We start from the raw sequence: 27713 nt of genomic DNA, 5'->3' as shown, positions 1-27713 counted from the left end.
CACCTGTACCCTCACCACTTGTACAGTACACCTAGCTGGAGGGGTGCAGGGCTCATTCACCTGTACCCTCACCACTGGTACAGTACACCTAGCTGGAGGGGTGCAGGGCTCATTCACCTGTACCCTCACCACTGGTACAGTACACCTAGCTGGAGGGGTGCAGGGCTCATTCACCTGTACCCTCACCACTGGTACAGTACACCTATCTGGAGGGGTGCAGGGCTCATTCACCTGTACCCTCACCACTGGTATAGTACACCTAGCTGGAGGGGTGCAGGGCTCATTCACCTGTACCCTCACCACTGGTATAGTACACCTAGCTGGAGGGGTGCAGGGCTCATTCACCTGTACCCTCACCACTGGCATAGTACACCTAGCTGGAGGGGTGCAGGGCTCATTCACCTGTACCCTCACCACTGGTACAGTACACCTAGCTGGAGGGGTGCAGGGCTCATTCACCTGTACTCTCACCACTGGTACAGTACACCTAGCTGGAGGGGTGCAGGGCTCATTCACCTGTACCCTCACCACAGGTATAGTACACCTAGCTGGAGGGGTGCAGGGCTCATTCACCTGTACCCTCACCACTGGTACAGTACACCTAGCTGGAGGGGTGCAGGGCTCATTCACCTGTACCCTGGCCACTGGTATAGTACACCTAGCTGGAGGGGTGCAGGGCTCATTCACCTGTACCCTCACCACTGGTACAGTACACCTAGCTGGAGGGGTACAGGGCTCATTCACCTGTACCCTCACCACTGGTACAGTACACCTAGCTGGAGGGGTGCAGGGCTCATTCACCTGTACCCTCACCACTGGCACAGTACACCTAGCTGGAGGGGTACAGGGCTCATTCACCTGTACCCTCACCACTGGTACAGTACACCTAGCTGGAGGGGTGCAGGGCTCATTCACCTGTACCCTCACCACTGGTATAGTACACCTAGCTGGAGGGGTGCAGGGCTCATTCACCTGTACCCTCACCACTGGCATAGTACACCTAGCTGGAGGGGTGCAGGGCTCATTCACCTGTACCCTCACCACTGGTATAGTACACCTAGCTGGAGGGGTACAGGGCTCATTCACCTGTACCCTCACCACTGGTATAGTACACCTAGCTGGAGGGGTGCAGGGCTCTTTCACCTGTACCCTCACCACTGGTATAGTACACCTAGCTGGAGGGGTACAGGGCCCATTCACCTGTACCCTCACCACTGGTATAGTACACCTAGCTGGAGGGGTGCAGGGCTCATTTACCTGTACCCTCACCACTGGTATAGTACACCTAGCTGGAGGGGTGCAGGGCTCATTCACCTGTACCCTCACCACTGGTATAGTACACCTAGCTGGAGGGGTACAGGGCCCATTCACCTGTACCCTCACCACTGGTATAGTACACCTAGCTGGAGGGGTGCAGGGCTCTTTCACCTGTACCCTCACCACTGGTATAGTACACCTAGCTGGAGGGGTACAGGGCCCATTCACCTGTACCCTCACCACTGGTATAGTACACCTAGCTGGAGGGGTGCAGGGCTCATTTACCTGTACCCTCACCACTGGTATAGTACACCTAGCTGGAGGGGTGCAGGGCTCATTCACCTGTACCCTCACCACTGGCATAGTACACCTAGCTGGAGGGGTGCAGGGCTCATTCACCTGTACCCTCACCACGGGTATAGTACACCTAGCTGGAGGGGTACAGGGCTCATTCACCTGTACCCTCACCACTGGTACAGTACACCTAGCTGGAGGGGTGCAGGGCTCATTCACCTGTACCCTCACCACTGGTACAGTACACCTAGCTGGAGGGGTGCAGGGCTCATTCACCTGTACCCTCACCACTGGTACAGTACACCTAGCTGGAGGGGTGCAGGGCTCATTCACCTGTACCCTCACCACTGGTATAGTACACCTAGCTGGAGGGGTACAGGGCTCATTCACCTGTACCCTCACCACTGGCATAGTACACCTAGCTGGAGGGGTGCAGTGCCTATTCACCTGTACCCTCACCACTGGTATAGTACACCTAGCTGGAGGGGTGCAGGGCTCATTCACCTGTACCCTCACCACTGGTATAGTACACCTAGCTGGAGGGGTGCAGGGCTCATTCACCTGTACCCTCACTACTGGCATAGTACACCTAGCTGGAGGGGTGCAGGGCTCATTCACCTGTACCCTCACCACTGGTATTGTACACCTAGCTGGAGGGGTGCAGGGCTCATTCACCCGTACCCTCACCACTGGTACAGTACACCTAGCTGGAGGGGTGCAGGGCTCATTCACCTGTACCCTCACCACTGGTACAGTACACCTAGCTGGAGGGGTGCAGGGCTCATTCACCTGTACCCTCACCACTGGTATAGTACACCTAGCTGGAGGGGTGCAGGGCTCATTCACCTGTACCCTCACCACTGGTATAGTACACCTAGCTGGAGGGGTGCAGGGCTCATTTACCTGTACCCTCACCACTGGTATAGTACACCTAGCTGGAGGGGTGCAGGGCTCATTCACCCGTACCCTCACCACTGGTATAGTACACCTAGCTGGAGGGGTGCAGGGCTCATTCACCTGTACCCTCACCACTGGTATTGTACACCTAGCTGGAGGGGTGCAGGGCTCATTCACCCGTACCCTCACCACTGGTACAGTACACCTAGCTGGAGGGGTGCAGGGCTCATTCACCTGTACCCTCACCACTGGTATAGTACACCTAGCTGGAGGGGTGCAGGGCTCTTTCACCTGTACCCTCACCACTGGTATAGTACACCTAGCTGGAGGGGTACAGGGCCCATTCACCTGTACCCTCACCACTGGTATAGTACACCTAGCTGGAGGGGTGCAGGGCTCATTCACCTGTACCCTCACCACTGGTATAGTACACCTAGCTGGAGGGGTGCAGGGCTCATTCACCTGTACCCTCACCACTGGCATAGTACACCTAGCTGGAGGGGTGCAGGGCTCATTCACCTGTACCCTCACTACGGGTACAGTACACCTAGCTGGAGGGGTACAGGGCTCATTCACCTGTACCCTCACCACTGGTACAGTACACCTAGCTGGAGGGGTGCAGGGCTCATTCACCTGTACTCTCACCACTGGTACAGTACACCTAGCTGGAGGGGTGCAGGGCTCATTCACCTGTACCCTCACCACTGGCATAGTACACCTAGCTGGAGGGGTGCAGGGCTCATTCACCTGTACCCTCACCACTGGTATAGTACACCTAACTGGAGGGGTGCAGGGCTCATTCACCTGTACCCTCACCACTGGTATAGTACACCTAGCTGGAGGGGTGCAGGGCTCATTCACCTGTACCCTCACCACTGGTATAGTACACCTAGCTGGAGGGGTACAGGGCTCATTCACCTGTACCCTCACCACTGGCATAGTACACCTAGCTGGAGGGGTACAGGGCCTATTCACCTGTACCCTCACCACTGGTATAGTACACCTAGCTGGAGGGGTGCAGGGCTCATTCACCTGTACCCTCACCACTGGCATAGTACACCTAGCTGGAGGGGTGCAGGGCTCATTTACCTGTACCCTCACCACTGGTATAGTACACCTAGCTGGAGGGGTGCAGGGCTCATTCACATGTACCCTCACCACTGGTATAGTACACCTAGCTGGAGGGGTACAGGGCCCATTCACCTGTACCCTCACCACTGGTATAGTACACCTAGCTGGAGGGGTGCAGGGCTCTTTCACCTGTACCCTCACCACTGGTATAGTACACCTAGCTGGAGGGGTACAGGGCCCATTCACCTGTACCCTCACCACTGGTATAGTACACCTAGCTGGAGGGGTGCAGGGCTCATTTACCTGTACCCTCACCACTGGTATAGTACACCTAGCTGGAGGGGTGCAGGGCTCATTCACCTGTACCCTCACCACTGGCATAGTACACCTAGCTGGAGGGGTGCAGGGCTCATTCACCTGTACCCTCACCACGGGTATAGTACACCTAGCTGGAGGGGTACAGGGCTCATTCACCTGTACCCTCACCACTGGTACAGTACACCTAGCTGGAGGGGTGCAGGGCTCATTCACCTGTACCCTCACCACTGGTACAGTACACCTAGCTGGAGGGGTGCAGGGCTCATTCACCTGTACCCTCACCACTGGTACAGTACACCTAGCTGGAGGGGTGCAGGGCTCATTCACCTGTACCCTCACCACTGGTATAGTACACCTAGCTGGAGGGGTACAGGGCTCATTCACCTGTACCCTCACCACTGGCATAGTACACCTAGCTGGAGGGGTGCAGTGCCTATTCACCTGTACCCTCACCACTGGTATAGTACACCTAGCTGGAGGGGTGCAGGGCTCATTCACCTGTACCCTCACCACTGGTATAGTACACCTAGCTGGAGGGGTGCAGGGCTCATTCACCTGTACCCTCACTACTGGCATAGTACACCTAGCTGGAGGGGTGCAGGGCTCATTCACCTGTACCCTCACCACTGGTATTGTACACCTAGCTGGAGGGGTGCAGGGCTCATTCACCCGTACCCTCACCACTGGTACAGTACACCTAGCTGGAGGGGTGCAGGGCTCATTCACCTGTACCCTCACCACTGGTACAGTACACCTAGCTGGAGGGGTGCAGGGCTCATTCACCTGTACCCTCACCACTGGTATAGTACACCTAGCTGGAGGGGTGCAGGGCTCATTCACCTGTACCCTCACCACTGGTATAGTACACCTAGCTGGAGGGGTGCAGGGCTCATTTACCTGTACCCTCACCACTGGTATAGTACACCTAGCTGGAGGGGTGCAGGGCTCATTCACCCGTACCCTCACCACTGGTATAGTACACCTAGCTGGAGGGGTGCAGGGCTCATTCACCTGTACCCTCACCACTGGTATTGTACACCTAGCTGGAGGGGTGCAGGGCTCATTCACCCGTACCCTCACCACTGGTACAGTACACCTAGCTGGAGGGGTGCAGGGCTCATTCACCTGTACCCTCACCACTGGTATAGTACACCTAGCTGGAGGGGTGCAGGGCTCTTTCACCTGTACCCTCACCACTGGTATAGTACACCTAGCTGGAGGGGTACAGGGCCCATTCACCTGTACCCTCACCACTGGTATAGTACACCTAGCTGGAGGGGTGCAGGGCTCATTCACCTGTACCCTCACCACTGGTATAGTACACCTAGCTGGAGGGGTGCAGGGCTCATTCACCTGTACCCTCACCACTGGCATAGTACACCTAGCTGGAGGGGTGCAGGGCTCATTCACCTGTACCCTCACTACGGGTACAGTACACCTAGCTGGAGGGGTACAGGGCTCATTCACCTGTACCCTCACCACTGGTACAGTACACCTAGCTGGAGGGGTGCAGGGCTCATTCACCTGTACTCTCACCACTGGTACAGTACACCTAGCTGGAGGGGTGCAGGGCTCATTCACCTGTACCCTCACCACTGGCATAGTACACCTAGCTGGAGGGGTACAGGGCCTATTCACCTGTACCCTCACCACTGGTATAGTACACCTAGCTGGAGGGGTGCAGGGCTCATTCACCTGTACCCTCACCACTGGCATAGTACACCTAGCTGGAGGGGTGCAGGGCTCATTCACCTGTACCCTCACTACTGGCATAGTACACCTAGCTGGAGGGGTGCAGGGCTCATTCACCTGTACCCTCACCACTGGTATAGTACACCTAGCTGGAGGGGTGCAGGGCTCATTCACCCGTACCCTCACCACTGGTATAGTACACCTAGCTGGAGGGGTACAGGGCCCATTCACCTGTACCCTCACCACTGGTACAGTACACCTAGCTGGAGGGGTGCAGGGCTCATTCACCTGTACCCTCACCACTGGCATAGTACACCTAGCTGGAGGGGTACAGGGCCCATTCACCTGTACCCTCACCACAGGTATAGTACACCTAGCTGGAGGGGTACAGGGCTCATTCACCTGTACCCTCACCACTGGCATAGTACACCTAGCTGGAGGGGTGCAGGGCTCATTCACCTGTACCCTCACTACTGGCATAGTACACCTAGCTGGAGGGGTGCAGGGCTCATTCACCTGTACCCTCACCACTGGTATAGTACACCTAGCTGGAGGGGTGCAGGGCTCATTCACCCGTACCCTCACCACTGGTACAGTACACCTAGCTGGAGGGGTGCAGGGCTCATTCACCTGTACCCTCACCACTGGTATAGTACACCTAGCTGGAGGGGTGCAGGGCCCATTCACCTGTACCCTCACCACTGGTACAGTACACCTAGCTGGAGGGGTGCAGGGCTCATTCACCTGTACCCTCACCACTGGCATAGTACACCTAGCTGGAGGGGTACAGGGCCCATTCACCTGTACCCTCACCACAGGTATAGTACACCTAGCTGGAGGGGTACAGGGCTCATTCACCTGTACCCTCACCACTGGCATAGTACACCTAGCTGGAGGGGTGCAGGGCTCATTCACCTGTACCCTCACCACTGGTACAGTACACCTAGCTGGAGGGGTACAGGGCCCATTCACCTGTACCCTCACCACTGGTATAGTACACCTAGCTGGAGGGGTGCAGGGCTCATTCACCTGTACCCTCACCACTGGTATAGTACACCTAGCTGGAGGGGTGCAGGACTCATTCACCTGTACCCTCACCACTGGTATAGTACACCTAGCTGGAGGGGTGCAGGGCTCATTCACCTGTACCCTCACCACTGGCATAGTACACCTAGCTGGAGGGGTGCAGGGCTCATTCACCTGTACCCTCACCACTGGCATAGTACACCTAGCTGGAGGGGTGCAGGGCTCATTCACCTGTACCCTCACCATTGGTATAGTACACCTAGCTGGAGGGGTGCAGGGCTCATTCACCTGTACCCTCACCACTGGCATAGTACACCTAGCTGGAGGGGTGCAGGGCTCATTCACCTGTACCCTCACCACTGGTACAGTACACCTAGCTGGAGGGGTGCAGGGCTCATTCACCTGTACCCTCACCACTGGTACAGTACACCTAGCTGGAGGGGTGCAGGGCTCATTCACCTGTACCCTCACCACTGGTATAGTACACCTAGCTGGAGGGGTGCAGGGCTCATTCACCTGTACCCTCACCACTGGTATAGTACACCTAGCTGGAGCGGTGCCGGGCTCATTCACCTGTACCCTCACCACTGGCATAGTACACCTAGCTGGAGGGGTGCAGGGCTCATTCACCTGTACCCTCACCACTGGTACAGTACACCTAGCTGGAGGGGTGCAGGGCTCATTCACCTGTACCCTCACCACTGGCATAGTACACCTAGCTGGAGGGGTGCAGGGCTCATTCACCTGTACCCTCACCACTGGTACAGTACACCTAGCTGGAGGGGTGCAGGGCTCATTCACCTGTACCCTCACCACTGGCATAGTACACCTAGCTGGAGGGGTGTAGGGCTCATTCACCTGTACCCTCACCACTGGTATAGTACACCTAGCTGGAGGGGTGCAGGGCTCATTCACCTGTACCCTCACCACTGGTATAGTACACCTAGCTGGAGGGGTGCAGGGCTCATTCACCTGTACCCTCACCACTGGCATAGTACACCTAGCTGGAGGGGTGCAGGGCTCATTCACCTGTACCCTCACCACTGGCAGAGTACACCTAGCTGGAGGGGTGCAGGGCTCATTCACCTGTACCCTCACCATTGGTATAGTACACCTAGCTGGAGGGGTGCAGGGCTCATTCACCTGTACCCTCACCACTGGCATAGTACACCTAGCTGGAGGGGTGCAGGGCTCATTCACCTGTACCCTCACCACTGGTACAGTACACCTAGCTGGAGGGGTGCAGGGCTCATTCACCTGTACCCTCACCACTGGTACAGTACACCTAGCTGGAGGGGTGCAGGGCTCATTCACCTGTACCCTCACCACTGGTACAGTACACCTAGCTGGAGGGGTGCAGGGCTCATTCACCTGTGCCCTCACCACTGGTATAGTACACCTAGCTGGAGGGGTGCAGGGCTCATTCACCTGTACCCTCACCACTGGTATAGTACACCTAGCTGGAGCGGTGCCGGGCTCATTCACCTGTATCCTCACCACTGGCATAGTACACCTAGCTGGAGGGGTGCAGGGCTCATTCACCTGTACCCTCACCACTGGTACAGTACACCTAGCTGGAGGGGTGCAGGGCTCATTCACCTGTACCCTCACCACTGGCATAGTACACCTAGCTGGAGGGGTGCAGGGCTCATTCACCTGTACCCTCACCACTGGTACAGTACACCTAGCTGGAGGGGTGCAGGGCTCATTCACCTGTACCCTCACCACTGGTACAGTACACCTAGCTGGAGGGGTGCAGGGCTCATTCACCTGTACCCTCACCACTGGTACAGTACACCTAGCTGGAGGGGTGCAGGGCTCATTCACCTGTACCCTCACCACTGGCATAGTACACCTAGCTGGAGGGGTGTAGGGCTCATTCACCTGTACCCTCACCACTGGTATAGTACACCTAGCTGGAGGGGTGCAGGGCTCATTCACCTGTACCCTCACCACTGGCATAGTACACCTAGCTGGAGGGGTGCAGGGCTCATTCACCTGTACCCTCACCACTGGTATAGTACACCTAGCTGGAGGGGTGCAGGGCTCATTCACCTGTACCCTCACCACTGGCATAGTACACCTAGCTGGAGGGGTGCAGGGCTCATTCACCTGTACCCTCACCACTGGTATAGTACACCTAGCTGGAGGGGTGCAGGGCTCATTCACCTGTACCCTCACCACTGGCATAGTACACCTAGCTGGAGGGGTGCAGGGCTCATTAACCTGTACCCTCACCACTGGTACAGTACACCTAGCTGGAGGGGTGCAGGGCTCATTCACCTCTACCCTCACCACTGGCATAGTACACCTAGCTGGAGGGGTGCAGGGCTCATTCACCTTTACCCTCACCACTGGTACAGTACACCTAGCTGGAGGGGTGCAGGGCTCATTCACCTGTACCCTCACCACTGGCATAGTACACCTAGCTGGAGGGGTGCAGGGCTCATTCACCTGTACCCTCACCACTGGTATAGTACACCTAGCTGGAGGGGTGCAGGGCTCATTCACCTGTACCCTCACCACTGGTACAGTACACCTAGCTGGAGGGGTGCAGGGCTCATTCACATGTACCCTCACCACTGGTACAGTACACCTAGCTGGAGGGGTGCAGGGCTCATTCACCTGTACCCTCACCACTGGTACAGTACACCTAGCTGGAGGGGTGCAGGGCTCATTCACCTGTACCCTCACCACTGGTATAGTACACCTAGCTGGAGGGGTGCAGGGCTCATTCACCTGTACCCTCACCACTGGTATAGTACACCTAGCTGGAGGGGTGCAGGGCTCATTCACCTGTACCCTCACCACTGGTACAGTACAACTGGCTGGAGGGGTGCAGGGCTCATTCACCTGTACCCTCACCACTGGCATAGTACACCTAGCTGGAGGGGTGCAGGGCTCATTCACCTGTACCCTCACCACTGGTATAGTACACCTAGCTGGAGGGGTGCAGGGCTCATTCACCTGTACCCTCACCACTGGTATAGTACACCTAGCTGGAGGGGTGCAGGGCTCATTCACCTGTACCCTCACCACTGGTATAGTACACCTAGCTGGAGGGGTGGCTGATCTAGGCCAGGGCAGTGTTTTGTAGGCATGGCTCACAGGGATGTGTGCCATGTTGACTCTTCACTTTGTTCTGCATCAAAACACGCAGCCTGCAAAGGCAGTGTGTGTATGTCTAGAGGTACCGGGCCTCTAAGGGTGGCACAATAAGTGCTGCAGCCCTTTGAGGCCTTCTCTGGTCACAGTGCCTTGGGTACCTGTGGTACCATTTACCAGGGGCTGACATGTGGCCAGAGATGCCAATTGGGTTAGTTTTGGGGAAAGAACACAGGCCCTGGGAACCTGATTGGCAGGGTACCAGGGCACATCAAGTCAAATTGCATCAGTGGTCTGGAAAAAAGTGGGGGGGTTACTATAACAGAAACCCCCTTTCCTACAGGTAGTCTTTGAACAAAATGTGGAGATGCATACCATGCGTTCTAACTTGTCATTTGCTGGTCTATTTTCCAGAAGGGTCTCTCTTGGACTCCACCAAGCACGTTTCATCGTATTTTCAGCAACTTGTTTGGGTATGCGCGTTCCTTTAATTTGTGCACAAGAATTTCTGCATTCATGAAATAATCACTTTTACCTGAGCAATTCCCTCTTATTCGGAGAAATTGGCCCTAAGGCAACTTGTCACGTAAACTGCGTAGATGATGAATAGTGTAATGCAGGGCATTGTTCCTAACCCTTGATTTGGTAAACAATGTAGTTCATAATCGGCCATTGTGGCCAAAGACTGCTACATCTAAAGATTTGATAGATGACTGGCTACTGGACACACAGAATTGTATATCTACTAATCTGGCATTCAACCATTCAATAAACACATTTAAAATATCATCTTGTCCATCCCAAATGCAAAAAATGTGATCAATAAACCGAAACCATTTGTGGATATGATGCACAAATGGATTGCTATCATAGGTAAATTTCTCCTGAAATTTGGCCATGAATAACACGGCCAGCTCTGGGGCAAAGGGACAGACCATCGCTGTCCCTTTGATTTCCTCTCCATGGGCAGCTCGCTGGTGTGACAGTGTCTCCATGAAGACACATTGAGATGTCTGCCCCAGAAGTCATGGCGGAAGGTCGAGTAGTCGCGGGGGAAGGATCTCCTTCTTGGGTCTGAGGTGCTGGTGTTATCGCAGAAGTGCAACAACGGTAGAGTCAGCAGTGGTTGTCTGCATCTTCCCCTCTGCGGTCTCCGAATCAGCTTTTTTTATTTAGCAGTTGACACTGGCAAGTGAGACACAACCTCTACACAGACTTGCTCCGTCAGGGAGACTGGGGGACCCCGGGCACTTCACAGGACTTCTCGGCACTCTGCCACATTTCCTCTGTTCCTTCGGGGCCGTCCCTCACAACGTGCTCTGCTGCTGGTCCTCCTCAAAGGGCAGGGAGACTTCTTCCAGACAAGGCTCTCTCCTCCTCCCTCTCATCAGACAGGCAGCTCACACGGCCACTGCTCAGGCAATAGTTTCATCCCGGAAGACTTGCAGAAACCAGGCAATGTGCCCTCGCCTACGGGGGAGTCACTATCAGTGATACTTATCTTGAAACAGCAGCTCTTCGTGTCGGGCAGTAAAGCAACTTGAGTTACAACAAAGCCCATATGATTGCGACCCACTTTTCTGTAGTATTTTCAGACCCTGAATGCTTATTCCTTGTCTGGGTTTACTGGTTTCCCTGGTTGCATTTCATCATCCATTTTCTTCTGCTGCACAAACAAGGACTTTGTGCAGGGTGATTGCTGCTCACAGCAGGTAGTGATGATGATGCCTCCATGTGGGAATACTTACAACATGAGCACAGTAAGTGTGAACCTTCTAAAAGGCGGTCCTGACTCCATCCCTCCACCCTTGTGTCCGAAGTTACACCCTTCTCGTCTGGATTGCTGACAATATTGCCCATCTTGTGCCATGTTAGATGGTGGTCAATCGAACATGGATGTAACTGGTAACAATATACTTACACATTTGAAACAATATAGAGCCCTGCTACCTTATATTATAAATACACGTCTCGAAATTCAAACGGGGATGCCAATGCGAGGTCTGGTCATGACACGTGAATGGAACTTTACCCAATGCCCTGTATGCATCGCAGCCGCCCTCTGACAAGTAAAGTGACCAGTTCAGCTGGTGACCTCTAAGAACATGGTACACTGCTACCACTACTCACTGTACATAGCCAGGGACACAGACCGTAGTCTTTGCCCCACCAACAGAGTGGTTGTAGTGTCCGTCAATGTCCCCAGAGCCAGGCTCTGGGTCTTCGGGTCAATTTTGGGCCTATTCATGCAGTGCAATCAAAGTATCTTCTGCCTGCTGAGGCCAAAATGAAATCAGGATACCAGAGTCACTTGCAGTTCCGTCTCTCAAGGCAAGGGTGCACTGGCTTTGGCCGAGGTGGGGGAAAGGGTTACCAAGCAGGGCTTAGCCAGTCTATATTGGTGTCTTCCCCTAATATAATTAGCCTCTGATATTTCATTTATTTATGTTAACCTTCATTTATAAAATTACAAAAAAATGCAGCAGAACTTTGAACTGTATGAGGGTCCTACCAATCAGGGAGGAGTGGGAGGAATTGTAATATAATATACACATCTAAAATGAAAAGAAAATGCAAGTTAAACTATTCTGTATGAAGTGGTCGATTGCGTAGTGTTACAATTTCTGATGCCTTCATCTCAAACTGAAGGGTCGCTAATTTGAATCCTGGTTGGTGCACTAGGGAATAGTGACTTGTATATTTACAGTGCTATGACAGCCCTGCCTGTGAGAGACAGCACTTTGAATAGGAAAGCCAATAGTTTAAAGAAAGAATTAAACAAAATATAAAATACGCTACACAAATTATAGGATGGGCTGGAGAGAGTATAAGATCAGTTGCGCTTTATTTGCAAAAAGGTAGAACGTGTAAATGCTTACTGTGCTATCAGATGTTACATTTTTAGTATCTGCAATCATACTGTAGCTAGTGTTGACCTTTTTTTAGGTTGCATGCAGCCTACATAGAGAAAATGGCCCTGCCAGGGCGCTCTCCGCTGCGCCTAACCAATCACAAAGCGTTGTGATTGGATTAGGGGAGAAGGAAGAAGGAGGCTGCCTAAAAGGGCGCCAGGACTCCGGAGCAAGCAGGAGCTGAGGCGGAGGCGCGTGATGCGGTCCCGGAGGAAGCAGGTATGTTTTTTTATTTTATATAGATAAGATACTGATAGATTACCCCCCGGCGTGAACTCACCCGCTTTGCCGGCCGCGACTGTTTACATGACCGCATGGGATCCGATTAAATGTTCCCACCATAAATGCTTCATCTTCCTAAAATTATGGAACCCTATCATTGAAAACAATTAGGCTATAGATCAACAGCAGGGGTCCTCTTTGATTGACAGTGCATGGTAGCACTGTTTGCATAAATTTGCGTATTAATATGTCAAGGTTCTTACGTATAGTGTCACCATCGTTTCTCAGGCTGACAAAACCAAAAGCGTTCTCTGTTAACAAGCAAGATGCTATCACGGTTTTCCAGCGTACCTTATCCTCCGACGCATTTTGTAGAGAAGGCTTGTGCAGTGGCGTAACGAAAGTTGAAGGGGCAAGGTTCACAGAGGGGCCCCCCTCCAGGTTTAATCTGGAGCTCTCCGGCGTGAGTACAGTACTGAGGGGGCTGCGGGGGATGTGGGGGCCTGTGTTATGTCCCTGGGCTTGTGTCTTTGCTAACTATTCAGGAACTTTCATAACTGTATAGCCACGTAACAGTTGAGCTGAAAAAGACACTGGAATAAAAAGAAGATGGCGTTTTCCCAAGTGGAGTATTGGTTAATAAAGATAGTCTGTGAGACTCAAACACGGTGCACATAAAGCCGCCCACCCAGGGTAGACGATACGGTTGTATCAATGTCTAGTGCAGTTATCTGCATCAACAACGTTCTTTACTAAGCTCTCAACTGTGGATAACCGTTAGCATCCTAAATCCCGCAGTCTCTGCACTGTAAAACCGAGCAAAACAAATCAAACTTGAATACAATATACATAGCATGTGCATATTTACTGATCTGTTGTGTCCTGCAAACGCTGTTCCATTCTGATGACAGGCTTTTCAGGAGTCATAGGAGGGATGAGTGCTGAAGTGCCTGGCCTGGCCTGCAAGAACTCTCTGCCTGTTTTCTGCTTCCCGCCGATCTGCTTGTGTTCCTGCTTGGAAATCGGCATCTCTCCTGACACAATATATTATCTGCCGTTTCAAAGATGCTGCCGTGTTTATGTTGATAATATCTTAATAGCCTCCCCTGCTTGGGAATACGATCTAAATGACCCGTCCTCCAGTCCACCCTGCCAGGGCCGTATCTGTGGACCACGGATTGTCTTCCCTGCAGTGTCGTCGACCAGATGCCAGACAAGCAGGAGGCATCTCACACTCTCACTGCCTGTTATGTGTGGCTCAGTCCTTAATCTTTACGATAGTGAACTTTATTTATTCTTTTCCTGCTAACAAGCTGTGTGGCTAAACTCTCATTCACAGAGGCTGCAGAGGCACCAGACGTCCTCTGCGGGGCTTCCCGAAGAGGAACACATAACCATGGGGTCAGGCCACTTTTATCTTGGCTGTTTCCAGGTGTAGTCGCAGCAGGAAATGTACGAAAGCAGTGGGAATCGTGAAGGTTAGTCATGAATACGAGTGTTTTCACTCCCCATCTCGTGCAAAGTGCCAGTGGGTGGGTCAGTTCAAGACTTAGGGCCAGATGTAGGTAATCCAGATTTACCGATTCTAAAATACCGAATTTTACCGATTCGGAATTTTAGAATCGGTAAATGGGATGTTGGTATTCATTTGGTAAGTATTACCGGATCGGTAAGATTCGGTAAATACAATACTGATTCGGTAAAAGGGGGAACACATTGAAGGGTGGCAGGGTGTCACTTTGACATCCTGTTGCACCCCTGAATAGTGTATGGGTGCATATGTGGCACACATACATGCCCTAAGGGCATTTATGTCTGCCACATGGCACTGTAATAATTTGCAAAAAATTGCTTCTTTTGGGTTTTTGATATTTACTACCAACTTGTAGTTGGTGGTAAATAACAAATCCTAAAATGGGAAAAGCACTCATTTGAGCGCTCCCTACATTAAGGTTTCGGTAATTTACCAAATCGGTATTTAAGAATTCGGTAATTCACCGATTCCTTAAATTACCGATTCGGTAAATTATCGAATCCTTAAATTAGGCCCCTACATCTGAAAAGCCTAATACCGGTCGGTAACGGACGAAATTCTGTAATTTCGGCCATTACCGACCATTAGGCTACCTACATCTGGCCCTTTTTTTTTAACCTAGCTACCTCATTACTCTTGGCATTCGCCCTTCTTTCAACAGACATGTATTGGAGCTGGCTGCGTGCTTAAAAGAATCACACCACAGGCTGCGTACGTACATAAGAATCATAAGTGTTTGTTTTATTAAACATCATTTTCATCTGCTATTGTGTTGTACACAATGTGAAGAGTTCATTTTTTTTTAATCGGGGCTGCATTGTAACAGGCGTTACCAAACCAGAAACAACCTTTGTCTGCAATTGTTTAAGCAGTTCTTAGTTCATTAATTATTAACTTCTTTCGAGTGGTTGATGTATTCAACTTTGGTCTGTGAAATATAAAACGTGTGTTTGTAACTGCCTCGCAATGACGTCGGGAATAACACCAATTCATCAGAAAAACTATTCATTCATTGGCTACGATTTTGTTTCCTCACACCGAGGCTCATCTAAAAGGTGAGTGAATGGAAACTGTCAGGCCTCGTTTTTTTTAAATCATGTTTTTAAAATATTTTCTTTTGTTTGATATGGCTCTGTCTTTGAATTTGCACCCATGCTTGTCTATGCACGCAGGAAGCCATGAAAATGGACTCTACGGGTATCACTTGTTGTGATGTAGTATGTGGGATCTGTCTCTGTGTAGCGTGTGGTAGTGGCAGAAGACCTTATCCTAATGTAGGGTGGGTGTGGTCTGTCCGTGTTTTGGTGCAGGGCATCAGTAGGAATGACGAATATGAGGCAGGAGTCCGAATAGTGGGATTACACTCTCAAATTTGCTTGAAAATGCACCATTTGCACCCTACGTGGGTGGTTCAGTCTCACTCGGTCGCCACAGTGAAGTACAACAATTGTTTTATGCCTCACCACTTTCAAATGTCACCTGCCGCCACTGAGAGAAAGCCCAGGTACCTCTAGTTTTGAAAAGCGTCCTGCACGGGATGTTCAGATTCAGTGGTTGAATTAAACCTTGGAACAGCACTTGTAGTGTTGACTTCTGGAGACTTGTCGTGTGTGCTGAATGCGGTAGAGCTGTCTCAATGCTCTACAGACTCTACAAATCCAGACTCTCCTTCATATCAGAGCTCGAGCTCTGTGGCATGACCAGTAGAACTGCAATAAAGAAGATGACCTAGACCAGTCCTACCTCGCCCGACCTTTGAACTGATCATTGAGGAAAGAAGACCTTGCCTGGAAAGCAGATCTACACAAGGCACAGCTAATAGAAGACCTTGCGTGGGAGAAAGATCTGCACAAGGCACAGCTGATAGATGACCAGCCAGGAAGGAAGATCTGCACAAGGCTCAGCTGACAGAAGCCCTGCCTGGAAGGAAGATCCGCATAAGGCACAGCTGACAGAAGACCCTGCCTGGGAGAAAGATCTGCACGAGACTCAGCTGACAGAAGCCCCTGCCAGGAAGGAAGATCTGCATAAGGCACAGCTGACAGAAGTCCTGCCTGAGAGGAAGATATGCACAAGGTGCAGCTGACAGAAGACCCTGCCTGGAAGGAAGATCTGCACAAGGTGCAGCTGACACAAGCCCCTGCCTGGAAGTAAGATCTGCACAAGGCACAGCGGACAGAAGTCCTGCCTGGAAGGAAGATCTGCACAAGGTGCAGCTGACAGATGTCCTGCCTGGAAGGAAGATCTGCACAAGGTGCAGCTGACAGATGTCCTGCCTGGAAGGAAGATTCGCACAAGGTGCAGCTGACAGAAGCCCCTGCCTGGGAGAAAGATCTGCACGAGACTCAGCTGACAGAAGCCCCTGCCAGGAAGGAAGATCTGCATAAGGCACAGCTGACAGAAGTCCTGCCTGAGAGGAAGATCTGCACAAGGTGCAGCTGACACAAGCCCCTGCCTGGAAGGAAGATCTGCACAAGGAGCAGCTGACAGAAGCCCTGCCTGGAAGGAAGATCTGCACAGGACGCAGCTGACAGAAGCCCCTACATCAAAAGAAGATCCGCACAAGGCACACCTGACAGAAGTCCTGCTTGGAAGGAAGATCTGTACAAGGTGCAGCTGACGGAAGTCCTGCCTGGAAGGAAGATTCGCACAAGGCGCAGCTGACAGAACCCCCTGCCTGGAAGGAAGATCCGCACAAGGCGCAGCTGACAGAAGTGCGGCCTCGGAGGAAGATCTGCACAAGGCGCAGCTGACAGAAGTCCTGCCTGGAAGGAAGATCTGTACAAGGTGCAGCTGACAGAACCCCCTGCCTGGAAGGAAGATTTGCACAAGGTGCAGCTGAGAGAAGCCCCTGCCTGGAAGGAAGATCCGCACAAGGCGCAGCTGACAGAAGTGCGGCCTGGGAGGAAGATCTGCACAAGGCACAGCTGATTGAAGTCCACCCTGAAAGGAAGATCCGCACAAGGCGCAGCTGACAGAAGTCTGGCCAGGGAGGAAGATCTGCACAAGGCACAGCTGACAGAAGTCTGGCCTGGGAGAAAGATATGCACAAGGCGCAGCTGACAGAAGCCCCTGCCTGGAAGGAAGATCTGCACAAGACGCGGCTGACAGAAGTTCTGCCTAGAAAGGAAATCTGCACAAGGGGCAGCTGACAGAAGGGCTGCCTGGAAAGGAAGATCTGCACAAGGCGCTGCTGACAGAAGTTCTTCCTGGCGGTGACCTCAAAGCAGTGAGAGACCCACAAACCACAAGATCCTTCGAGCCCAGCTAGCCACACTGGGCGCAATGTACATCAAAGGCCTGATTTAGATTTCAGCGGATGGTTTATTCCATCACAAATGTGACAGGTATCCTGCCCGCCCCATTAAAAATGCATTACATCCTGTGGCAATCATAATAAAGCAGACAGGATATATGTCACGTTTTTATAATGCCTTGGAGTAGTTCGCAGAGTTTTACTCTTGCAGAACTCCACGAAACTCCACACTCTGCGGACTTCCGCAAGTGGCAGAGTTTGTTAAATTGCGCTTCTCTCACTGATCTTTAGTGCCAGGAGTTTGTCCCGCATTGTAAAATCAGCATGAACGGCACTACGCGTCACGCCAGAGGGCGCTGCTGCTTTCTGCAGCTCGAATTAACATTCTAATTGAGTGGCCGCTTCATCAACGAGAATAGCAGATTTTACATGTGAGAAGTTGGCCTGATAGGTGATGTTTCCAATTCTGGAACCACCTATTATCAGACCAAACAATCCCTTATGGTGTCTGGTTGCAAGTCAACCTTATTAGACAAGCTATCCTAGGGGTAGCATGGACTAAGCAGCCTAAAGGCTTAACTTAAGAGGTCGTGTTAAGCGAGCTGTTTTACCACATACAATCCTGTAATATCAAATGAAAGGACACCACACAAGTATATATTATAAAAATATATGTATTTATTACTAAAAACAATCCCCAGTATTCTTTATGAATAAAGGGGCACAAGCGTTAAATCAAAAGCACTGTTTAAACATACAAGTTGCACAATTATGGATGAGGGCGGGTGGCCACTCAAACCATATACTAAACAAGTGGTATAAGAGATGCCACTCGAGCAGTGGTTAGGCCTAGGGCCTAGGGAATCGCTGGGAGCAGTCAGGACAAGCAATGCTGAAGTCGGGAATGGCCCTCGGGATTCGGGAGATGTGCGGAAAGCGCACACATGCACCAATGTTAACCAATGGTGCGTAAAAGTCATAAAGTTAAAGTTTAAGGACACTTACGCTGGACCTAGAGGAACAAAACTTAACACACAGACCCTAGAGATGTGCACCAGTGTGGGAACACCGGCGGAGCAAAGTTACCTCACCCACAGGAAGTGGGTGCACAGGGTCGAAGTGGCGTCGGGTTTTGACACGCAGGCTCTTGGTGCTTGGAGCTGAAAGGGCTGCAGGCGGGTTAAAGATGAAGTGTCCGGTGGAGTCCAAGGGTGGACTCAAGTCGAAGAGTACCTGAAAGCAGAGGGGACAGAGTCTGGGTCACTCAGCAGTGACCAGGGTGGAACCAGGACGGAACCAGGCAATGTCGGGCGCAATCAGGTGGTCGTCGAGGAGCTTCTCTCCACTGTCACGTGGGCTCTGGGGCATCTGCGACGTCCAGGAGCAGGTCACGATCTGTCCCACGCAGGCTCTCACCGTCGGTGCAGTCGGCTTCAAGTTTGGAGCAAACAAGCCTTGGCAAGAGCAATCCACGCGGGATCGGAAGATTGCTTCTCACTCGGACCAGGAAGGTCAGAGTCGGGGCTCCTTTTCAGGGGAGCTGGTGTGGATCTGGAGCAACCAGATTCACGAGTCTTCTTTGTAGTTTCGTCGGCACAGGGACCACTAGCCGGCTGGCAAGTGACCGGGTCAACGCGTTGAGCCAAATGGAGCAGAAGGGCCCCACGCAGCACTCGTCGAGTGTGGAGGGCTGAACTTCGGCTCAGGAGTAGCTATGGGTGGGGGCTTCTCAAACCCCGGTGCACAGCTTCGAGGGTCACTCGTGGGCTGCACGGTCAGCGTCTCGTGGTCAATTCAAGATGGCGTGCCCCACGCTTCCGGTCACCTCCACGGGTCTCAGCTCTGCAGGGACTGTGGATCGGGCTGTTGGAAGGCAGGCAAGCTTGATCTCGTCGATCTCAGTCGCTCGAGTTCCGGCGGGAACTGCAACTAAGTAGACGTCGAGGGCTGGATGGTGCCTGCTGCTGCAGGGTGGTCACTCCTTGACCACAAGGGAGATTCTTCGGGCTTCCACGTTGAGATGGAGGTCCAAGGGTCCAGAGTTTCGTTTCTAATGTTTCTTCCAAAAAATCTGATGTGCATTGGCACTGCTCCCCCTCTTATTCCAATCTGGGGGGCGTGATTACCTGCTAGGTCCCCTCCTATGGGTGGGACCCAGGAAGTGGGTGGATACACCCCCTTCCTTTGATCCAGGCCGCCCTGGCACGAGGGCTGGAGTGCCCCAGAACCGGTTTGGCCGGATTATGCAAGGGGCAGCCTTGTGCGCCCCAGGCAGTGTCTGGTTTCTTTCAAACCTCCCTGCTACAATCCACTATCTCCTGTCTGGAGGGCGGTGACACCCTCCTGTGACAGGAAACCCTTTGTCCAGGACCCAATTGGTTGAGTTTCGGTCAACTGCAGGGGTCCAGACATTTGTCTGTGGCAGAGGCATCCATTTTGTGGATCTTAAGGTCTTTGGAGAAATTAACCGCATTTAAGTGAAGTAACATGTCTTACCCCTCTAGAGGGGTGGAATGCTATCCCCGTCGCCAGAACTGGCGAGGGGATAGTATTCCAAATCGTATGACACCTTACACGACATGTTTTGATAAAGCCAAACCAAAGTTGCTATTTAACCGTGAGGATTATAAGGCACTTAAGAGTATATGGTATGGCATTATCCTGAAACAGCTTAGGGAGTTGTTCCCGACAGCTGCAGACAGGCTCAGCTCATGCTAGAGCTCCATCTCACATAAAACCACGCACCCTGCCTCCAGGATTGATGAGGCCTTCCATAGGAGTGGCTCACAGGTTTACATGTGTCCAGATATAGGTTTAGATATAGGTATACTATACCTAAGCAAGGGGTGATTACACCACCTTACCCCAGCTGAGTGATCAGCCAGTTGTGTCAATTTAAGAACCAGCCAGGGGTGGCAAAAGATATGCTGCAGCCCCTGGTAGGCCTTGGTGGCCCCTATGCCCTGGGCACCTATTGTGCATTATACAGGGGCTGACAAGGAGTCCATTTCCAATTGGTATGTGCCTATAGCACATGTATCATTAATTTAGTGAGAGAACAGCAGGCTGGGGGTCTGATCAGCAGGCCCACAGCCTCAGTAGTCGAAAACCAGTGAAGCAAAAAGCAAAAATTTGGGGTGACCATAGGATAGCAGACCCTACTCTCCTACATTACACTCAAGTGGTCGCGACCTCCCGCAATGAGCAATCTCGCCAGGAGGACGTCTAGCGCATTATATTTTCTCACAAGCGCTCGCCACCTTACCGTTGGTGAACCGCTTGAGACATAAAACACAGTTCTGCATCACTTTGTGGAGGTTTTTGGAACTCCGCACCTGTGGCTAAAACATCGCAAGCTCCCCCGGCAGAGCGGAATTCTTCCACCACCCCTAGTTTTGAGGCAATAATCTGTTGGACAAACTCCTAACTAGGCCCTATGTCTGCAATAAGTGTTGTAGAAGAAGTGAGATCCATGGCCTTGTGACTATCAGGCCATTATCTGACTTCTGATGAACCCCACAGAGTGAGTGGGCAGCCACCGGGCAGTAGGGGCGCGAAGGACAGGAAATTAGTAAACTTGAATATTAGAATTATGGAAAGATAGAAATGCTGCATCACCTGTGGATAACTGACACCTCCTCCCGATCTTCCAAATGCCCATCCAGTCAAAAAGTGGCATCCAGGGCCCCAAACTGACATCATGCCAGATGACATGTAATGGTGGAAAAAGGGGAAAAAAAGAGTAATATGCACACATCTGCTGCGGGGATATGTCAGGTAAATTATTGGTTGTGATGGATTCTCTATAAGTACAAAATGACTGATATTGTTGAATATTAAATTATATGAATCAACGTTTGTTTGCCTTATCTGCGCTTATAATGCATAGGATGGGCTTTACAGTGAACTCCTCACTCTGATTTACACAAAAGCCCCGGAAGGAGCTGCAACTTACAGAACTTTATCTACTTTAGGAAGAACTAAAGACTTGCTTTTTAAAGTTGTTTTTCGGGCCAGAACCGGGTGCTGTAAGCTGCACTAGTTTCAGGGAGATGGACAGTTGTTATGGCGATAGGAAGCCCCCCTCAACTCACAATATTGTTCGTCTTCCAGGTACAAAGAAACCAGAAATGCTTGAACCAAGGGAGCTGTTGAAAGTGTCAAAGGTGACTTATGAACAGCGAGGTAAAGACAGGAGTTGGTATTTGAGATGATCTTAATTGAATAGGAAAGGAACGAGAAGAAGTGTGTGACTGGAGTTACTTTTGTTGTATACTTCGTAAAGAGTTACTGGAAATGTTGCAGCCCAACCTGATCTATCGCTTTTTCTCAAATCTATTGTTGTTTAAATTAAATCTTGACCATATGCGTCTGTCTTAAGCTATACCTCTAAGCACTTGGGTGTTCCGTGAGCGCCCTTACTTTGCTAAGTTACTCTGTGAACACTTGTAAATCACCTCTTTTCAGACATTAATAAGATATCACCTGATCAACAGAACTTTTAGTTAAATATCTGTGTATGATGAAATATTTGGTGCTAAGTTTCAAAGGCTGTAAAGAAGAAGGGGGATATATACTAAGATTTTGCGCTATATTTGCATCACAAAAGTGGCACAAAACAGTGCAAAATCAGTTTTTCCTAATTTACTTTCAAGCAAATAATGTAAAAGTAATGTGAAGTATTGCATAGCACTGCGTCGCATTACTTTGTGCCATGGGGGCCTGCCACGGGTGGTGCATGGGTGTTCCCGTGCAACCACCCAAGGCTTCTCACGCTAAACCCAATTTACCAAATACAGTAGATTGGGTTTAGCGTGAGAAAACTGCACCCTTTTAAACTAGGTGCAAGGAAAGAGAAAAGCTTTCATTTCTCCTTCCTTTTCTGACTTTGCATGCTTGCTGCAATGTGCAACATGCATACAAAGTGGGAAAAGCTTTCCCTCGTGCCTAGGCATAGTAGTTAGTACAGGAAGGGTGTCCTTCCTGTACAAAACCTATGCTGAATTCACACACACACACACCCTAGCGCTCTGGTGCTAAGGTGTGTGCATGGCACAGGGCTGCTGTAATCAGTGCCAGCGCAAGGGGAAGGGAAGGATAGAGCCATATCTTTGAAAATATGGTGCTCTCCTGCTCCCTCCCTGTCGCGCAACGCAGTGCAGCCTCAAGCTGCATTGCGTGGAAATTTGGTAAATCTCCCCCGAAATGTCTTTTAAAACCAATTAAACATTGTGAATTCTCATTCCATTATGTTTCAATTTATTAATGTTAAATATCTTTACATCCAACAGAAAACAAGCCTCGAATGTAGGAAATCACCATCTATAATGAAGATAATGCTGTAAATCTTCAATATTAGCAGAAATAATGAGCTACAGTGGTCAGGAAAACATCAGCGCAGTCAGCGACAGAGGAACCTGCACACAAACTAACAGATCCCGGATGAAGCATCAAGGGCAGTTCAGTGATTGCCAGAGGCTGAGCTGTGCATCTCCACGCCACAAGATGAAGAAATGACCTTCGGAAAATTAAGGCAACAACAATAACAAACCACCTCCTGTATAAACAAGTGTCCAATACCAACTTTGATCATGGGATTTGTATGGTGTGATTACCGCAGTGCTGTTTTCTAAAATGACGACAAGCCATCATTCAGTGCTCTAGGTGAATTGTAAACTCTTTCTGGCCAGACCACAGTAACCAGAGAAGAGCACAACAGAGCGGAGCCGGACAACTGACGGGTAAAAAGGACTTCTTCTATCTACAATACAATAGACTGCCCCAATTTGCGTGCATAGCCATAATCCAATCTAAAGGCACAATCACCTACAAAGACACCTTATAGTGTGGCAAATATTTGGTGGCAATTGCAATGTATTGTTAAAAAAGAAATCAAACGTGCAAAATACTGCACACAGTGATGGGCCATGTTGGCCCATCAGGAAATGCAGTCATGGGATGTAGGCAAATATATACCCGACCCGCAGACACTAACCAAGAAAGAAGAATCACACACATGCAGCAAAAGCTTTAGTTTGTCATCACCACTCAAGCTTCATCAGCACACGAACACAGGGCAAAAACCATTCAAGTGCAGTGAATGTGTCAAGAGCTTTAGTGGGTTATCAGAACTACAAATACACCAGCGAATACACACAGGGGAAAAAACATTCAAGTGCAGTGAATGTGCAAAGTGCTTTAGTCACTTATCAAATCTTCAAATTCATCAGCGAATACACACAGGGGAAAAACCATTCAAGTGCAGTGAATGTGTGAAATGCTTTAATAGGTTATCAAACCTACAAAGACACCAGCAAATACACACAGGGGAAAGAACATTCAAGTGCAGTGAATGTGCAAAGTGCTTTAGTCACTTATCAAATCTTCAAACTCATCAGCGAACACACACAGGGGAAAAACCATTCAAGTGCAGTGAATGTGTGAAGAGCTTTAGTGGGTTATCACACCTACGAAGACACCAGCAAATACACACAGGGGAAAAACCATTCAAGTGCAGTGAATGTGTGAAGAGCTTTAGTAGGTTATCAAGCCTCCAAACACATCAGCGAATACACACAGGGGAAAAACCATTCAAGTGCAGTGAATGTGTGAAGAGCTTTAGTGGGTTATCACACCTATGAAGACACCAGCAAATACACACAGGGGAAAAACCATTCAAGTGCAGTGAATGTGTGAAGAGCTTTAGTGGGTTATCAGAACTACGAAGACACCAGCAAATACACACAGGGGAAAAACCATTCAAGTGCAGTGAATGTGTGAAGAGCTTTAGTCGATTACATCACTTACAAAGACATCAGCGAACACACACTGAGGAAAAACCATACCAGTGCAGTGAATGTGGGAAGAGCTGTAGTCGATTAGACAACCTACAAAAACATCAGCGAACACACACAGGGGAAAACCCATACCAGTGCAGTGAATGTCCAAAGTGCTTTAGTCAGTTAATGCGCCTTCAAACGCATACTCAAACACACACAAGGGAAAAAACATTCAAGGGCAGTAAATGTGCAAAGTGATTTAGTCAGTTATCAAACCTCCAAACACATCAGCGAATACACACAGGGGAAAAACCATATGGTTGCTGTGAATGTTGGAAGAGCTTTAGTCTGTTTTCAAACCTACGAAGACATCAACAAACACACACAGGGAAAAAAGCCACTCAAGTGCAGTGAATGTGGAAAGAGCTTTAGTCAATTATCAGAGCTACAAAGTCATCAGCGAACACACACAGGGGGAAAATATATAAGGGCACTGAAAGAGTGAAGGGCTTTTGTCAATTTTCGATCCCACACAGCCCTCAGTCAATACACTCCTTCATTTAACTCACATGGAAATAATCCTAGAGATGCAGAGACTCCGGAGAGATCTTAAAAACATCAAAAATAATATTAACCCCTGTGAGGACATAGACAAGAGCAGAACAGTGCAGTTATTGTGAGAGGAATGAATTACGGAAAAAGATAAAATTCAAATTATGTGGGACATTGAAATACCAGATGATAGAAGACCGGACTAGCAGTAAAGAAGAAAAACAGATAATAGTATTTGCAGAATTATAGAAGTGTTTGTTTCCAGTGATTGTTCACTTCCGTACACATAGCAAATCGACATGATGCACCAGGATACACAGTGGGAGACTAGCACAATGTGGATTAAAAGAAAAGAAACATTCTTGATTTTTATTTGGTGAAGAAGAAATACAAAGAAAAACATTCAATCGCACCTGACCACACTACCTATAAAAGCAACACTGAACAATACTGGGACTAACAACGGTACTTTCAGCTAACTTGTCAGATTTTTGATAAAACCTACAAACCCAGCACACCCAGAGTGGATATGTTGTCACGGCTCTGGAGATTGGAAACTTCATTGGTAAAATGTATGTATTACTATTAACAAATGCCACTGCAGTATATGTAATGAACTAAAGCGAAGCACAGGTGTTCAAGAAATAACCTATTTTTAGATATGAAAAAGTATATACCTTGTTTTTAAGCGACATTTGCTGCATCTTTTACATATTGTGTTTGGTTAATGGATCAGCTTGTGCCTCGGACCTTATAACGAAGTGTGACCTGTGGCTCCTCTCCAACTTGACTCTCCCTATTCATTTTGTGCCTTGCCAAACTCTTCTTTTTACCAGGATTGAGCCACTGTAAGCAGTAGACTCTGTTTGAAGAATGTGGTGAACTAGTGAAATCCCACATCAAAGGCATATATGGACTAGGACAATCAGTTGCACTCCCAGCAACTCGTCTTTCACACTGATTGTCCCTTGTCCTCAAATGTTCGGAAGGATTTGTCGTATGAATGCCAGAAGTGGCAGTGACATTCATGAAGCTGAAGGTAACAGGAATGTGTGGGAGATAGAGAGGGGGAGAGATAAAGAGAGCGAGAGAGACAAAGAAAGGGGGAGAAAAAGAGATATGGAAGGAGGGGGAACAGCAGGTGATTTGTATTCACCTAAAAATAAGCAGCTGATCGAGGAAGCCTGGGAGGCCTAGTCTGCAGTCCCCTGATGTGGATCCTCAGTGCCGGGCCCCTCCAGTTGCTTCCCCCGCTGGCGCCCCTTGGCAAAGAGCACAATGGCGAGAAGAGGAAGTGAGAGGACCCACAGGCGTCGGCAGCAGTCGTGCACCCAGCACAACAAGAAGTCTATGTACAACCGGGCAAGTGGACAGCCCGCGTGGAAACAGTCTGTAGGCCGCAAACAGGGGAGGAGATGTACTCCAGCCAGGAGCAAAAGCAGACCTCAGGGAGAGCGCTAGCAGTACTCTCTGTGACCAGTCCCAGTTTGTGGGTCCGCGTCCATGCAGGGAGACAAGCGTGGGGCCCGGGTCACATTCAGCACAACACGTGTCCTCAATAACGGCCGTCCGGCTGTGCGTGCATCTAGTCCACCATCAGACCACAGAGCCTGCTCACCGCACCTACAGCCCCAGTCCAGCTGGCGGGCCCCTCCCCTCCCCTCGTCCAGGGTCAAAGGGGTTTTTCAGCACGTTGTAGAGTGGCTCCAGCCACACAGCCTTGGGAGCACCAACAGCAGCCCGAGGGCGGACACCGCAGCCACTCCCAGTGATGCAGCCAACAAGCAGCGCGGCTGCCACACATCCGGCCGGCCAGCGGTTGAGGCCCAGGGCACAGCACCCTCGTAGAAGGCAGACGCAGAGGCCGCACAGCAAGGCACCCCACGCCGCTCCAACCTCTCCAGAAAGACTCACAAGCAGGGCAGTCGGCACTCCGCAAATCAGAAGGCCCTCATGTGGAAGCTGGGGCCCTCTGCCTCCGCTGTGACAATGTGAGTCCGGGCGCATGTTCTCGGTTGCCTTCACGGCAGGCAGTGATGGCAGCTGGCAACGTCCAAAAATGGAGATTTCACCCGTACCGGGGATTTGCAGCCCCGTCGTTACAGGTAGGAGACCCGAGTGGATTCCGCAAGCTGGCAGACAGCTACTGCAGCAGGGAGACTCCCAGGGTCAACGGGGATATCAGGATGACTCAAGTCCCGACTGGGAGCTCTGCTACAGTACGACCGCATGTTCAGCGACAAGCCACGCCCCCATGGGGTCCTTCACCTTATCCCCTCAGGTAATGGGTTGGATAATCCCTTGGGGGGAGTCTTGGCTCTAGACCTACACACACTTTAGGTACACTTAGAGTAGTGTTCACATAGTAGGAGTATGCTAGTTTACTGCCTTTTTATATGCGTGCATGTTGGACCTGCGATGGGCAAGCCCAGCACAAAGGGGGTAGCTTGGCTCAAGTGACAAGGCAAGTGAAGGCTGTAGTGTTAAGCCGGCTCTGACCCAATAATAACTCCTTGTACAGCCACACCAAGAAGAAGGACACCACACCACTGCTGTAGAAAAATACGATTCCTTTATATAAAAGTTCTTTGTTGTAAATAGGGTTGACTGGGAAAGCACATATACATTTCTTTTGGTCATACAGTTCTGGTAATAAATAGTATTAATAAATAGAATAACTTCAGGAATGAGTATCACAATAAATATCACATTAAATATCAGAATAAATATCAGAATAAATATTGGTTCATTTAAATAAACAACCACATGTTTCTTCTGGTATCGCTGCCACCAATTAA

The 27713-nt window shown here is 50.3% G+C and overlaps 1 pseudogene across 1 annotated transcript in view; it reads left to right on the top strand.

Moving 5' to 3' along the window:
- The window catches only part of LOC144805608 (uncharacterized), a 101951-nt pseudogene extending 76367 nt beyond the window's left edge, over positions 1-25584 (top strand). Inside the window, exons 2-3 of the transcript XR_013605556.1 lie at positions 12607-12791; positions 22876-25584. The product of XR_013605556.1 is annotated as an uncharacterized LOC144805608 (transcript). The remainder of the gene's footprint in view (positions 1-12606; positions 12792-22875) is intronic.
- The last annotated feature ends 2129 nt before the right edge of the window (positions 25585-27713 follow it).

This window comes from Lissotriton helveticus (assembly GCF_964261635.1).
Source record: "Lissotriton helveticus chromosome 1_1 unlocalized genomic scaffold, aLisHel1.1 SUPER_1_unloc_16, whole genome shotgun sequence".
NCBI classification, from domain to species: domain Eukaryota; kingdom Metazoa; phylum Chordata; class Amphibia; order Caudata; family Salamandridae; genus Lissotriton; species Lissotriton helveticus.
Note: the sequence above shows the minus strand (reverse complement) of the source record. Positions and strands in the feature narration are given on the sequence as shown.